Source organism: Giraffa tippelskirchi, chromosome 7, assembly GCF_054371585.1.
Source record: "Giraffa tippelskirchi isolate mGirTip1 chromosome 7, T2T-mGirTip1v1.2.pri, whole genome shotgun sequence".
Classification (NCBI taxonomy): domain Eukaryota; kingdom Metazoa; phylum Chordata; class Mammalia; order Artiodactyla; family Giraffidae; genus Giraffa; species Giraffa tippelskirchi.
Genome location: NC_137281.1, coordinates 143,006,736 through 143,023,256, shown reverse-complemented (window position 1 = coordinate 143,023,256; position 16,521 = coordinate 143,006,736). Strand labels below are relative to the sequence as shown.

The window sequence follows — 16,521 nt, the reverse complement described above, 5'->3', positions numbered from 1 at the left end:
GCTCTTCCTATTCTTTTTGTATATAAATGGCCTTTCTTCATAAAATGCTAAAAAAAAAATCCTAATTATGTGTTGTTGTTGTTCAGCCCCTTGGTCATGTTTGGCTCTTTGCAACCCCATGGACTGCAGCATGCCAGGCTTCCTTGTCCTTCATCATCTCCTGGAGCTTGCTCAAACTTGTGTCCGTTACGTGCATAAAATGCCAAAGTCTAGGTACCAACTGCTTCAGATCTTCACCTTTCCCATCTCCAACATCCCAACTCCCCTTCTTCCAGCTGCTCAGGTGAAAAGTAAAGAAAATAAAACCTAATGGCATTCCTGACTCCTCTCTCACACTCCACATCTACGCCATGAGCATAAGCCTGTCAGTCTTACTCATAAAATGTGTCCTTGAAAAGTTGCTCAGTCATGTCCGACTCTTTGCAACCCCATGGACTGTAGCCCACCAGGTTCCTCTGTCCACCAAATTCTCCAGGCAAGAATACTGGAGTGGGCTGCCATTCCCTTCACCAGGGGATCTTCCCAACCCAAGGATCGAACCCAGGTCTCCAGCATTGTAGGTGGATTCTTTACCAAGGTTGGTGAAAATGAGAAAAAAAGTCAGTGAAATTGGAGACTGACTGGTGATGATGGAAATGGGGGCTGATGGGAGGTATCAAAACTCAGGGGAGGACTTCCCCAGTCGTCCTTATTCAACCACTTCTCACCATCACAATGAAGACACCGCTTCCATCAACCCTAAAAGTGACATCAAAATGGTCAAATAACACATGAAAAAGTCCTCAACTGCTTTAGTCTTTGGGGAAATGCAAATTAAAGCCACAACGAAATAGTTCTACACACCCACCAGAACAGCTCAAGTTAAATGGCAGGAAATATCAAGTGCTGCCAAGAATGCGGAGCTCCCGGCCTCTGTCGATGAGACATATAAACTAGGGAAAAACTGCTTCTCAGTATTGAGTAAAGTGAATATACTCATACCCCATGACCCAACAATTCCACTCCTATTAGATCCCCATAAATGTCTGTACAAACAGACATATATGGGAATGTGCATGGCAGTACTAGCCAAAGACAGGAAAACAAATGTGGTAATGTCATACAAAGGAACGCTCGACAGCAACCAAAATGAATGAACTGCACATACTTGCATGGATGCATTTCCCAAACACAATGTTGAGTGAAAGAAGCAAGAAACAAAAGAATATATTATGCATGATCATATTAAAATAAAGCTCAGGGGACTTCCCTGGTGGTCCAGTGGCTAAGACTTCACTTTCCCAAGGCAGGGGGCCCAGGTTTGATCCCTAGTCAGGTAACTAGATCCCACATGCCACAACTAAGAGCTTGCATGCTGCAACCAAAGACAGAAGATCCTGCTGCAACTAATAGCCAGTGCAGCCAAATAAATATTTAAATAAATGAATAAAATAAAGCACAGAGACTGGCCCTAACAAAGTAAGCTACAGTGTTAGTAGTCAGGGGATAATGCTTTGACTGGGAAAGAGAAATCAGGACTTCTGAGAGACTAATAATAGTCTGCTCTTAATATGAGCATTGACTACATCACTGCATTCACTTTGTAAAAATTCACCCAACTGCAAGCTGGTCGTTTTTGCACTTTTCTCTATGCTTGTTCATACTACAATAGAGGGAGTTTTTCTTTTCAGTCACCTTCCCAATAAGGCCTTCTCTAGCCTGACTTCTCTATCTAAAATTTCCAATACTCCCCAATATTTCACATCCTTCTCCCTCTCTTTTTTTTTCTCCTTTAGGGCTTGTCCATATCTAACACACTATCTTATATACCAGGTCTGTTTTACAAACTTATCTTGTTTACTGTCTGTCTCTACTCATTAAACCACAAATTTCGTAAGTACAAAGGTATTTTGTCCTTTTTACCGAGTACTGAGCCCCAACTGCCTAAAACAATGCCTGGCAGAGAGCAGACACTCAATAAACACTGATTTAATTAATTTATTAATGATACAGCCTTTCCTAATTTAATTATGCTAGTGGATTCAAGCCATAAATTCTTGCAGTCATCATGGTATACTTAAGCAACAAGCCAGCTGCTGTTCTAGTTGTGTACTTCTCAACCTGGTTTCGAGACCTCCCATCTTTCCGATCACCCTCTGGATGTTCAAGTTTTTTACATCTCCAGATCAGGTTCCAGCCAGTGTTAAGTACAACAGAACACTGAACCCATAACATCTGTTTTTATACGTGAAGCCTAAGGCTAACATCAACTTTTCTCTTACCATATCCATCCTGTGAACTCAACTTATACCAAGTTTAAGGTCAAATAAAATTACCAAAGAAACTTAACTTTAATTTTTCTCCCTTCACATGAACATATACATCAAGAAATATTCCCATCCTATAATGAGGTCTTCAAGTTTCTGTTACTAAATATACAAATTCTAGGGTATCTCTACATACCCTTCACTGTAAGATTCTGCTTACCATTCCAAACCTCGAGTTCTCTTTAAAGCAGTGTTTCTCAACATTTTTCACTGTCACGGCCAAAAGAGATTTTTCAGACATTTTTTTCCTAATCATTCTCCCACATGAAACTTTTAATATCACAGATAAGACTGTATATCTATTATACTACATATCTATTATCCTGTGTACCTGTTATGTACTTATGTATAGTGTGCTTTAAACATTAAAGGGAAAAAAAAAGGAAAAAAATAAACAAGCATTAAAGGATAAAACTTCTGCCCTCCTCCCACCAATTTCACTTCAATGAATATACATACTTGAAAACCTTGATTCTGTCAACTATGAGATTACTGTACCTTTCTAGTTTTACTTCATGAGTATATTTATCAACAAGAAAACTGTTTTAGTCAAAGATGAAAGTTGAGGACTTCCCTGGTAGTCCAGTAGTTAAGAATCCACCTGCCAATGCAGGGGACATGGGTTCAGTCCCTGGTATGGGAAGATTCCACATGCAGTGGGGCAACTAAACCCATGTGCCACCACTACTGAGCCTGTGCTTTACAGCCTACAAGCCACAACTACTGAAGCCTGAGCACCTAGAGCCTGTGCTCCTCAACAAGAGAAGCCACCACAATGAGAAGCCTGTGCACTGCAACGAAGAGGAGCTCCCGCTCACTGCAAGGAGAGAAAGCCTGAAGACCCAGCAACGAAGATCCAGCAGCAGCCAAAAAAAAAAAAAAAAAAAGCTGAAAGTCATAATCAACAAAAGGTAGGCACAGACTGCAACGTCACAAGAGGAAAAGCTCCCTCCCAGCTGATGCAAATCTATTAAATCTACCGTTTTTTAAGTTGACTTATTCAATGAGCTACAAACCCATCAAATAGCCACTTCATATTCTCCATCTTTTTCACCAGGACAGCATTTTGTTAAACTGAACACTCTGCTGCAATCAAAAGACTGCAGTCTCTTGACTAATAACCTATCAAACCTTCTTAAAATCTATTTTAGAGAGAAAACAAGATTAGCATAGAATGACTTGTTTCAGTCTCTCCAAATTCCTCAAAAATCTGCTCCTTTCCTTGGCCTTCTGGTCCACCTAATCCCTAACCTCACTCTTCTAAGAATTTCCTGTCTCTCAAGGTTCAGATGACTACTTTTTGTTGTCCACATTTGAAGAGTTAGTCGCTCAGTCGTGCTCGACTCTTTGCGACGCCATGGAGTGTAGCCCACCAGGCTATGGAATTCTGTCCCATGGAATTCTCCAGGCAATAATACTGGAGCAGGTAACCATTCCCTTCTCCAGGGGATCTTTCCAACCCAGAAATCAAACCAGTCTCCCGCACTGCTGGCAGATTCTTTACCATCTGAGCCACCAGGGGAGCCCTTTTCCACATTGTTAGCAAATGTTTTAAATGCATATCTGACCATTCTGCTTCCTAGATATTTAAAATCTTTCCAGACTTTCTCCTGACAGTTAAATTCCCAACTCTTCACCATGACATGCAAAGCTTTCCACTATGAGGCCAAACAGTGGCAACACCTTCCCGCTTCCAGAAAGCTTTTTCATAATCATTTCACTCTGTACAGCAGAAATTCTCTTACACCCAAGTCTCAGCAGCTACTTGCCCTCCTCACCCCGTCCATGTCCCCTCAGTCTGTGCAGATCTGAGAAGCAGTACCACCTCCTCAAAGACGTCCTCCACTCTCCATCACAGTGCCACAAAGCATCTCACAACCAGCTTTAGAGGCACTTTGCATACATCTGGCAATTACTTATCTGATTGTTTCCTCCACAATTGAGCCATTCAAAAACTACGGAGGAAAAACCTGCAGCAAATGGATGGACCTAGAGATTATCATGCTAAATGAAGTAACAAAAGGCATAATCATATGACATCACTTACATGTGGAATCTAAAAAAGAGAAAAAGTGATACAAATGAATTTACTTACAAAACAGACAGATTCACAGACACAGAAAACAAAGTTAGGGGTAGAGAGAGATAAATTAGGAGGTTATGATTAACATATATACACTAAAACACAGATAAATATCAAGGTCCTACTGTATAACATGGAGAACTACATTCGCTATCTTGGAACTATATTCACTATCTTGTATAATGGAAAAGAATCTGAAAAGGAATATATACATATATATCTGAATCACTCTACTGTACACCTGAAACTAACACAACATTGTAAATCATCTATACTTCAATAAAAAATGTATATATATATATATGTTTATGTGTGTGTGTGTGCGCGCACACGTGTGCACAAAGAATACTTGCTGCAAGCTGACCTCCTAAACTGGGAACTTGACATTAAACTTTGTGCCCCCGGCACCAAGAATGCCACAACCCTATGGGAACTGAAAGTCCAATATTTTTGAAAGGACAGAAACCATTCTCACTCTGGTTGAAGTGAAAAAGTGAAAATTTAGTCACTCAGTCATGTTCAACTCTTTGCAACCTTATGAACTGCAGCCCGCCAGGCTCCTCTGTCCATGTAATTCTCCAGGCAAGAATACTGGAGTAGGTTGCCATTTCCCACTCCAGGGGATCTTCCTGACCCAGGGATTGAACCCACATCTCTTACGTCTCCTGCACTGGAGGTGGAGTCTTCATGACTAGTGCCACCTAACATTAAAAAAGCCAAACAGTATAGCAACAAGTGCTGGCAAGGATGTGGGTAACCTGGAACCTTCATACACTGCTGGTGGGAATGTAAAAGGGTACAGCTACTTTGGAAAACAGTCTTAGCAATTCCTCAAAAGGTTAAACAGTTACCATGTAATACAGAAATTCTACTCCTAGGTATAGACCCAAAATAAATGAAAACATATGTACACACAAAAGCTTACACATGAATACCAGCATTATTTTTAATACCTTAAAGGTGGAAGCAACCCAAATGTCCATTAACTGATGGATAAACAAAGTGTTACATATCCACACAATGGACTATTATTGAGCAATGAAGTACTGACTCATGCTACAAGGTGAATGAATCTTGAAAACATTATGGTAAGTGAAAGAAGTCACAAAAGATCATATATGATTCCATTTATAGGAAACATTCAAAACAGGCAGATCTATAGAAACAGAAAGTAGATTAGCAGCTCCTTACGTCAGGGCGGGGGGTGGGGGCGGTGGCTGAGTGATTACTTAAGGGCAGGAGGCTTCTTTCGGAGGCAATGAAAATGTTCTAAAATTGACTGTGGCAATGGTTGCATATAGCTATGAATACACTAGAAACCACTGAATTGTATACTTTAAATGGGCTAATTGTATGGTATGTGAATTATATATCAATAAAGCTGGTTTTGTTTTGTTTTTAATCTGGTTTCTTCTGCAACGGCCTTAAACAGATGTGCTGACTTCTGAAGAGGGTCTCACTTTGGCTTATCAGCAGGATTTGAAATCCTACAATCACAACTTTTGTTTCCTGGAGCTCCCCACCCATCTGGATGTAACCATACACCTTTTTATAGTTCTGCTGGCCTTAGAGGTATACTATCTGTTCTCTGAGCTTTGTGAAATCTCTTCCTAAAAATCCAGGCCATAAGATTCTCTTCATCACAGCAAAACCCCAAGACAAAATATCCACTTTCACCAAAAGTATGAATCAGTCACAATTTTCATCTTCTATCTTCTAAAAAAAGAACTACCAATAAGTCAAGTACTTATTTATAGGGTTGAGACTTCCACAAATATACAGATAGTTGAAATGTACCATTTATAAACTATCTTATCCCAGTGTCAGCTTTGAACTTACATATATTTATTCAGGGATGCATTTAAGATTAGGTTCTGGGAATGCAAAATCACAAAACACACAGCCCTGGCCTTCAAGGTTTAGCAAAAGAAGCAAACACAGAAAAATAATTTTAATATGTTTTGACAAAGCTCCCTCTATCCTGGCACTTAAAATCTGTGGACTGCCCTAGTGGTGCAGTGGATGGGAGTCCATCTGCCAATGCAGGGGACACAGGTTCAATCCCTGGTCCAGGAAGATTCCACATGCCAAGGCGCAACTAAGCCCATGAGTGGCAACTACTGAAGCCCGTGCACCTAGAGCCAGTGCTCCACAACACGAGAAGCCACCGCAATGAGAAGCCATGCACCACAATGAGAGAAAGCCCAGATGCAGCAATGAAGACCCAGTGCAGTCAAAAAAGATAAATTTTTTTAAAAAACTATAGGAAAAAAAAAAGACTTGTAATTTTCTGTTACTCATCGGTTAGCTTAGCTTGCTCTCATGAAAATGGATGCTACCCTGATACATGCTAGTTTCAACCAACTGTTCGTTGATTGACGATGTGAATGAAGCACGAGTATGCAAGGAGAACCAAGTATGTCCCCACAAGTTCCCGTTCTGCCCTCTTAAACTCAGCTCACTGTCAGAAATCCCAGCCACACCTGGCTACAATACAGACCTTGCTGAGGCTGGCAAGGAGCAAATTAAACTGAGAAAATAAGCAAGCTGATTCCTCCCTCTGTTCACATTCCCCTCTCCCCTCATCTGAGCTCTTAGCTTTCCTAACCCTAACCTCCCCCACGTCTGATACCAAGGAGAAAATGTTCAGGATGACCTTTGAAAGAGTACTGGGGACTTCCCGGGTGATCCAGAGGCTAAGAGTCTGTGCTAAGACTCTGGGTGCGATTCCTGGTCAGGGAACTAGATCCCATATGCTGCAACTAAGAGTCTGTATGCCTTAACGAAAGATCCCAGGCTCCATAACTAAGACCCAGTGCAGCCAAATAAATATTAAAAAAAAAAAAAAAAAAAGACAACTACTGATGAAATGGGATTTTCCTGTGTAATGCACACGAAATTGTATTTTATAAATCCAAGAACCCGCTATTACAACCCAAGTGAAATGTATCTTTCCATAGGGTCTTTAAAAATCCAAGAGAAACTGACCAGCAAAACTGAAAGGCTGGGAGGGTTATAAGAAAGGATGGGTAACTAACATCTCTTGGACATCTATTATGTGCCACGCGCTGAGTGTTCTGCCACCCCACTGCCATCCTAAGAGCTCCCAACAGTTGGTACTAAATCTCACCTCTGGGAAGGGTGTTAACATGCGTCAAACAGGAAGAAAGAGGTTGAGAAGCGGCCCTAAGTGACCTCTAAAAATGATTTGCTGTTCTTGAGCTCCCACACTGAGATGATCCTTACTGAAAAAGCAGACTGCTTGTAAAACAGAGGAAGTTGCACAGAAGAGAAAGATATCCCAGAAGAAACAAGAACTTATGGCCTGGAAATAAATGACACTAAAAAATATATATATATATATGCAAATTAAAGTAGGGAGGGAAAAAAAGGAAGAGGCTGAGAAATTACCTGTGGTCACACTGGTAAGATAGAACCCAGTATCCGGTCCCAAAGCCACTGCCACTTACCATGAAACACTGTGTATCACAGACCAGCACCTGAGCCTCTGAATCCATTTTCTGAATCTCAACTATAAAAATGAGGAAAACTCCTTCCTCAAACCTTAACTACGGAAATCCAATGAGACAATATATCCAAAAGAAGACCTAGTACATAAATGACCCTGGAAAATAACACTGTTTCTTTCTTTGCTTCTCCTGTTATAAACTCTCTCAGTCTTAAACCCTGGGCAGGCAGTGGACACACTGTAATTTGTAAATCATCTCTCACATCCCGTCCTAGAGGGTGGGCTCTGCCTTGCCTGGTGTAGAACAGATTAAAATGAAAACAGTGGAGAAAAGCTTCCGGAACGCCAACTACCACCTTACAAAGTGTCAGAACCCAACACGCTTGTACCTGGAAACCATTCAAAAAGAAATTTAAGGTCAAAGTAGCTCTGATTTTGCTCCCCCGTGTTTTCTCCATGAGGACTCCCAGACCCCTCCTCCAAGGCTGCTGTGTTCCATGTCACAGCCTGGATGCTGGAAATCCTGTAGTTTTCCCAAAGCCTTTTTCCTACTCCCCATCACACTGCACCCAAAAGCCCTCTTTTACTGGACCAATCTCTGTTTTACTTGTTTTCAGAAGCCATTTTTAAAAGCTAGGGACCAAGAAAAAGTTAATGGTGGTTATCCCTGGGTGGCAGAGTGATGGATGACTTGCTTCCTCTTCTTCAAACTTTCTTGTACTCTCCCAATTTTCTACTAAGCTTTCAAAATAAAAAAGGAAGTCTAAGCATTGAAATGATTTCCTTCATCTCCTGCTGGACATTTTCTTTTATTCTTTCTGAGCTCCCCAACAAACTGGCAGCATCTTGAGAACAGGACTGCTAAATTTTCTGCAGAACACTCACCAGAGTGCCTGTCCATGGCAGGTGCCTGGCACAAAAAAGCTCAATCAGTAGTCGTGGAGTGAATGGTGAATATTTGGGAAACAGACTCTGTCAACTGATGGCGAGCCAATCAAGGTGTGAATGCGGCATGTCCTTAGTGAACTTGGATTACTGCAGTTGTGTATCATTATTTTAAAGGAGTTAAAGCAGTTAAAGTCAAAGTAGTTAAACATGAAAAGTCTGTAACCTGAAGACAAGGGAACTACTGCAGGTGATTCACTGCGGCAGTGGTAAACCAAGACAGGGATGGTGAACAGATCTAAGCTCCTGGGGCATCCTGCTATAAATCAGAGCACCAGAACCTGAGTTCATTAAACAACCTTGGAGCTCTGTGATCCACTTGGTAAGCATGTTATGGCCCTGGAAGAACCAAAGCTCAATAACACTCTTTAAAATGAATCTTTGTCCTTAAGATTAAATAATACGCCTAAATACTAAAGCAAACAGGGGATTAAGATAAACCCACCCCAACCACCTTTTCATACCACCCCAAATCCTTATCTAATAAACCAAAGCAGAAAATCTTGCAGACTGATTTAACATGAAAGAGAAGTATCAAATATTTGGTTTGGAGAAATGGCCTGAATGCAAAGTTTAAAGGTATGTTGGATTCAATAAACATAAAAAGCCCACAACTCAACAGAAAAGTTACAGCAGGGCAGTGAAAATGTTCCCCCTTTTAACCATGACCTAAGTTAACTAAATTAACTTCTACTAGTGACTTCAATTGTTTGATCAATTGAACGTGTGTTTCTCGGAAACACACTTGATTGCTAAGATTGATCTTACATCTGTTTCTGTATTTTCAATTAACTTCAGTTCCATTAACTTGTCTTTAATCTGTGTATTTCTAGTATGTCTTCAGCCTCTTAAAAGACACTTATTTCAAAACAAAACAGATGCTGACGTGATGATAGCATGATAATTTTAGGGAAATAGGCGGAAGTCAATGACAAGATGATGACTTCCCAGCAGAACTCATGCTGAAAGATGGAAATGAAAGCATTTCATCAAGAAAAGACATTTCTCACTTTTTCTGGTCATGCCTTCAAGTTGGGAAGTAAAGTGAAAGTCTTCTAAACTAGAAAAAAAAAATTATGTGTGATTACAAACTCTGGGCAGATTTGTATTTATTTCACCACAACTATAAATATTTACATTTCCTCCAGCAACTTGTACTAGACACAGAAGGAACCCTGAGCCTGCAACTTCTCTGGCAGGTGGGAGGCCCTTGTGATGTGGCTCCCCACAGCTCAGGAAACTGACCAGAGAGAGAATATTCAATGACAACTATTATCTTGATTCCACTGGAAGGGAGAGAATTTGGACAGGAGTTGGAGATACTCGCTCTTTTTTCAACTGCTAAAAGTTCACTCATGCACCACCCAAGTTTTCTTGATGAAGCAATAGGAGGAAGTGAGAGAAATGGAAAGAAATGGTGTAACTCCTATGTAAACCATGCCCGAGTCGCTTAGAAAAGTGCAAACAGAGGAAAGTCTCAAAACAATGCAAGTTATTTAAACATTCTAAGCTCCAGCTTCATCATCCGCTAAATATTGATAATATCTACCTCAAAGGAATTCCAAGAGGATAAAATGAGATGGAATCAGTAAAGAACCCACCATAAAACCAGTTTGTGGGCAGAGTTCAGCTAAAGATATTCATAACCACTGAGGTGGTTAGAGATAAAGGGAGGGGGTAGAGATATGCAGGGAGGGGGTAGAGATAAAGCTATGGATAAAAAACTTGCATGCTAAGTCACCTCAGCACACGGATTTCACCTACCTTTTGAATTGAATGGAACTAAAATCGAAAGTGACAAAGGCTCAAAGGAAGTCAGGGTAACTGGGAAGAGGAGAGGGCAGAGGCCCCGTGTGTGAAGGCAGAGACAGAGTCCTGGAGAGGCCAAAGAAATCAGGTGAACAGGGAAGGAGAGACCCAAGAGAAAGGTCATAAAGCCAGCAGGAGAACGTATGTTTGATGTACTGAAACCACTTAAATTCCTCCAGGGTGGCACATGTACCTGAATGGTCCATTAGAAAGAATAATCAGGCAAGATGCCCGGAGTCTGGGGCAGCAAGAGTCAAGCCAGTCAGAAAGGAGCCTGCTACAGCCACCCAGGTATGAGTCAAGGACCTGAGAGACTTCCTGGCAGTGTACTGGTTAATATTCTGCACTTTCATTGTAGGGTTTGCGGGTTCAACCCCTCGCTGGGGAACTAATATCCCGCATGCGTGTACCGTGGCCAAAATAAATTAATTTTTAAGAAAAGGTCAAGGGTCTGTATAAGATAGTGGCAGTAAAACAAAAAGGACAAGTTGAAAACAGTCAATTCAAAAGGAGGAAAAAAGGCAAGGCAAGGCTTGGTCCTGGACCAGACCCAAGGTAAAAGAAAGGCAAGAATCCAAGATGACTTCTAAGAGTTATCGGAAAAGGTCATGAAAGAAGCCAGCAGTGGTCAGGCAGAGGCAGGCAATGGAGAGCTGTGAGTGCAGTGGTGGATTAGCGCCAGGGCAGCTTTGTTTACAAAAACATCAAAGTTCACTCCTCGCTCTACAAACACACACAGCTAAGAGAGGGTTTGCTATTTTCCCTGGTCCCAGCACAGGCTGTAGTTTCTGTACATCTGAAATCTGTATCATTGCCACCAAAGTTAAAGAGCTTTGATAAAGCGAGGTGAAAGGAACCAGGCACAAGGGACTACATATTGCATGACAGAAAACGTCCAGAAGAGGCAAATCTAGAAAAATGGACGGCAGGTTAGTGGCAGCCTAGGGATGCGCAGGGAAGTGGGTGGGATTGGGGAGAAATGGGGCTAGAGTTTCTTTCGGGGTGACAAAGATGCTCTAAAATTGTTTATGGTGGAGGTTACCTCACAAATTACTGACTGACCTGTACACTCCAAGTGGGAAAACCATACAGTAAGTGAATTATACCCCAAAAAAGGTTATTTTAAAAAAACAAAACCTTAGTAGTGCATAAGTAGGTACTGTGACTTCAGAAGCTTAGCGATTATCTCCCCAGTAAAAATGATTTTGAAACTAGGGTTCAAATAAAAAGCCATTATATGATTTGGAAATCCCAAAAGTTCTGAGAAAGTCTTAAGGAAGTTGTGTTCCTTCTAGGAGAAAAAAATTAAGCATGGAAAAGATATAGAACTAAATATACAAATACCATTTAAATTATTTCTTACAATTGATCTAAGCTTTCTAAAATGTACTTCAAAAGGAAAGACAAAGACCGAAGGTTTTATGAGACAATTACATCAAGTGATTCTGTACTGAATACCTACAGTTCAGTTTCTTAGACGCTAAATCAAATAATGTATAGTGAGCAGATGCAAGGAAAAGCAAAAAGATTATATAACTTAACAATTATTGAGCAGAAGGGTCAACTTATTTTATAAATCTGAGGACCTGATAAAAACCCTAACATGGAGAGATGTCCTCTTGCTTGAAAGATAACCAGAGAACTACCCAAATAATTTCTACCTCCACAGTACCTACAGAAAAACAGTTCTTGTCCCCTGATGCCTTGGTAGTTCAGTCACGAAGTCATGTCCAACTCTTTGCAACCCCATGGACCGTAGCACGCCAGGCTTCCCTGTCCTTCACTATCTCCAGGACATTGCTCAAACTCATGTCCATTGAGTCGATGATGCCATCCAACCATCTCAACCTCTGTCTTCTCCTCCTGCCCTCAATCTTTCCCAGCATCAGGGTCTTTTCCAATGAGTTGGCTCTTCTCAGCAGGTAGCCAAAATATTGGAGTTTCAGCTTCAGCAGCAGTCCTTCCAATTTGATTTCCTTTAGGACTGACTGGTTTGATCTCCTTGTCTTCTCCAGCACCACAGTTCAAAAGCATCAATTCTTTGGCTCTCAGCCTTCCTTACGGACCAACTCTCACATCCAAACATGACTACTGGGGAAAAAACCATAGCTTTGACTATAATAGATATTTGTTGCCAAAGTGATGTCTCTGCTTATTAATACACTAAGTATGTCATAGCTTTTCTTCCAAGGAGCAAGCATCTTTTAATTTCATGGCTGCAGTTACTGTCGGCAGTGGTTCTGGAGCCTAAGAAAATAAAACCTGTCAGTTTCCACTTTTTCCCCATCTATTTGCCATGAAGTGATGGGACTGGATGCCATGATCTTAGTTTTTTGAATGTTGAGTTTTAAACCAGCTTTTTCACTCTCCTCTTTCACCTGATGTCTTGCTTCACTGTTAAAGCCATTACTGCTCTCTTTCTACTGAACACCTAGGATATTTTTTAGACCAAGTTCCCAAAGACTGTCAGTTATTCATCAAGTTATATTCGCTACACGTGTCAGGCTCTCAAAGGCACCCTTTTAAAGTGGCTTTACCTTCACTTTCTGCATCACATAACCTGCAATGAGCACACACAGCTGATGCCAAATGAAATGTGTAAACCAGGAGGGCAGTGAAGAAACAGCAGTAGCATCACTGTTCAAACTGCCTTATGGATCAAAAGAACCAAGAACCACCATCATAGCTCTCAAATGAAGATGTTCCTAAAACAACATCCTAACTGTTGGGAAAGTATCAATTATCAGCAAATACTGTATTTCAAACCTACAACTATTCACTATTACCTCTAAAGAAAGATGCGTAATACATTCAGAATACCACTGATTGGAATATAAGACTGATGGTCTTTTTGTTGCTGTTGCTCAGTCTCCAAGATGTATCCGACTCCTTGAGACCCCATGGACTGCAACACACCAGGATTCCCTGTCCCTCACCATCTTCCAAATGGAGAGTGTCCCTCTCCAATGGGAGTCCCTCCCAAACTCCCAAAGTTTGCCCAAGTTCATGTCCATTGAGTCAATGATGCCATCCAACAATCTGATCCTCTGTCACCCTCTTCTCCTTCTGCCTTCAATCTTTCCTAGCATCAGGGTCTTTTCCAATGAGTCAGCTGTTCAAATCAGGTGGCCAAAGTATTGGAGCTTCAGCATCAGCCACTTTCAACACTTTTACTTAGATCCTAAACAAATTTCAATTCAGTGGATTCAAATATACATTTAACATATTTCACCTGACTGTAAGAAAATTTTTAGCAACCAAAAATATATGGTTACGTAAACAGGCATTCTGAATCAAGAAACACAGAGAATGGTCCCCCTTATAAATTGGGTCTATTAGACCCAATTTATTAACTGTTCAAAGTTATAGAAAGCATAAAACAATACAGACTTTGAGAAAGGAAAGAGCTGGGGTTCTTTTCCGCTACAACATCCTCCCACATATTAAGTAAAGTCACTTTTGCCGAAAGCTCTGTTAACTAAGGGGCAAGTCTGGCACTACACACCCACTTACCACCCCAACAGCTCTACACAAAATGAAGCCCCCTGTCACCAAGCTCTCCCAAAAGCTGCTCAGGAATCACAAAATAGATGAAAGAGAAAGCTTTTCCACCTATCCACAGAGAAAGCCAGCCTTCGGAGGGAAAATGCCAACTTTCCCCAATTACATTCTGGCCTATGACATAAGTAGTTCCACCAAGTATATAAGATGGTAACCAGTCTACTTTCCAGAAATAATACCACCACGACAGGACATTATTTCAGCAGTCTGAACTTTTTTTTTTCTCTCATTTGATCTCAAGAATTCTGAGAAGGGCAAACACTTTCCCTTTTTCACACCGAAGAGAAAAGTGAAGCTTGTGAGGATTAACAGGCCTGCCCAGCTGCCAACTCGACTTGGTCTACACTATCTCATACCCAATACGTACCAGTCAGCTCGATTCCCCACCCAAACCTGCTCTTCCAGCCTTCCCCATTTCAATACATGGCACCTCCATTATCCCAGTTGCTCAGGCCCCAAACCCTGGGGTTACCCTTGACTCCACTCTTTCTCTCACTCCACATCATTCACCCTTCTGTGAACCAAACCATGTTAGCCCCACCTGAGATGAGTCCAAAATCCAGCCACTGCTCATCTCTTCTGCCACTGCACCATCATATCTCACCTAGGTCACTGCTAGACCTTCTCCCTGTCTCCACCTTTGCCCCCACCCCTCATTCCATTGTCTACCCATCAGCGTTCTGTCTCTTAAAAATATGTCAGATCAAATCCCTTTGGACAAAACCTTCCGGTGGCTTCCCTTATCACTCAAGAGTTGTCCACTGCTGTATCTTCCGGGATGAGAACAGTATCTGCTATCTAGAAGGTGTTCATTGAACACTGCTGATTAGTAAGTGAAGGGAAAATGGCCAAAGTCACAGAGCCAGGGAGACACAAATCTTCCAGTGTTCTTCGGCAAGATGGCGACCAGATTTATAAAAGCCAACAATCCACATGAGAGAAAACTCTTAAATTTTAATCTGCGTAACTCAATCCTATCGGGTTCAATCCCTGGGTCAGGAAGATCCCCTGGAGGAGGGCATGGCAACTCACTCCAGTATTCTTGCCTGAAAAATTCCATGGACAGAGGAGCCTGGCAGGCTACAGTCCATCGAGTTGCGAAGAGCTGGACACAACTAAGCGTGCACACACATACAAACTCAATCTTATAACACATAATCAATACTATGTTGAATTTCTAACAACAACAAATTAAAATGAAAACATCACTGTATAAAGCCATGAAATCTCACACTAGGTTATCTGAATACTACAGATTTGGCAGCAAGGGCAACTGCCAGTGTATTAGTGCAGCACTGGTCAGCAGACTTTCTGCGTGACTCTTCTGCCTTCAGGGACATGATGCCACCACATCTCAAGACCACCTCACACAAAAACAACAAGGGCTCTAAAAGACTCAGAAGTGAGCGCCTAAGAGAAGAGGTGCTAAGCATTTCTAAATCTCTACACACTGACACCACACCAACCATCTGAAACTGGAACTAAGTTTCTAGTGTGTTACAAGTAACATCAGAAAGACTAGCTTCAGAACTGTCTCCTGACAAAATGACCAAGACAGACTCTCAGCTGAGTTAAAATGTTGATTATTTTCAGATCAGAGTAAAACTAATACTAAAATTATTCACCATTACAGAATTTTTTCACTAAAATGTTTGAGTTAAAAACAGAAATTCTAAATTTCTCGTTAGCTCTTTCAAAACTATGTCTACTATCTGCAAAAAAGTCCTAAATCTCACTAACTCATAATAATACAGTCTTCCCTGGTGGCTCAGACGGTAAAGTGTCTGTCTATAATGCGGGAGACCCAGGTTCAATTCCTGGGTCGGGAAGATCCCCTGGAGAAGAAAATGGCAACCTACTCCAGTATTCTTGCCTGGAAAATCCCATGGATGGAGGAGCCTGGTAGGCTACAGTCCATTGGGTCACAAAGAGTCAGACACGACTGAGCGACTTCACTTTCATGTAATGATACGTTCACAGAATTTTAACATTTGGTCTCAAAGGAAGTTTACTTCAACCCTCAACTTTCCTACTACAAATGAAAAGGTTACCTGGTTCATAATAAATGAACAATGAAGATTTGTTAAATGAATGCACAAATGACTGAAGATCCAAAAGGGGTATAGTAGTTTAGTCGCTAAGTCGTGTTCAACTCTTGCAACCCCAAGGACTGTAGCCTCCCTGGCTCCTCTGTCCATGGGATTCCCCAGGCAAGAATACTGGAGTGGGTTGCCATTTCCTTCTTCAGGGGATCTTCCCGACCCAGGAATCAAACCCTGGTCTCCTGAATTGCAGGCAGATTCTTTACCAACTGAGCTACAAGGGAAGCCCAAAAGGGGTATACGACT

The 16,521-nt window shown here is 41.4% G+C and overlaps 1 protein-coding gene across 20 annotated transcripts in view; it reads right to left on the bottom strand.

Annotated features, from left to right (window-relative positions):
- The window catches only part of SIPA1L1 (signal induced proliferation associated 1 like 1), a 368,059-nt gene that overhangs the window by 339,440 nt on the left and 12,098 nt on the right, over positions 1 to 16,521 (bottom strand). The window contains exon 1 of one of the 20 annotated variants that reach the window (XM_081508902.1): positions 7,860 to 8,026. The exons of the other annotated variants lie outside the window; for them this stretch is intronic. The gene's annotated coding sequence lies outside the window, so the exon portion shown is untranslated. Of the gene's footprint in view, positions 1 to 7,859; positions 8,027 to 16,521 lie in introns of those variants that run through there. 20 annotated transcript variants of the gene reach the window in all.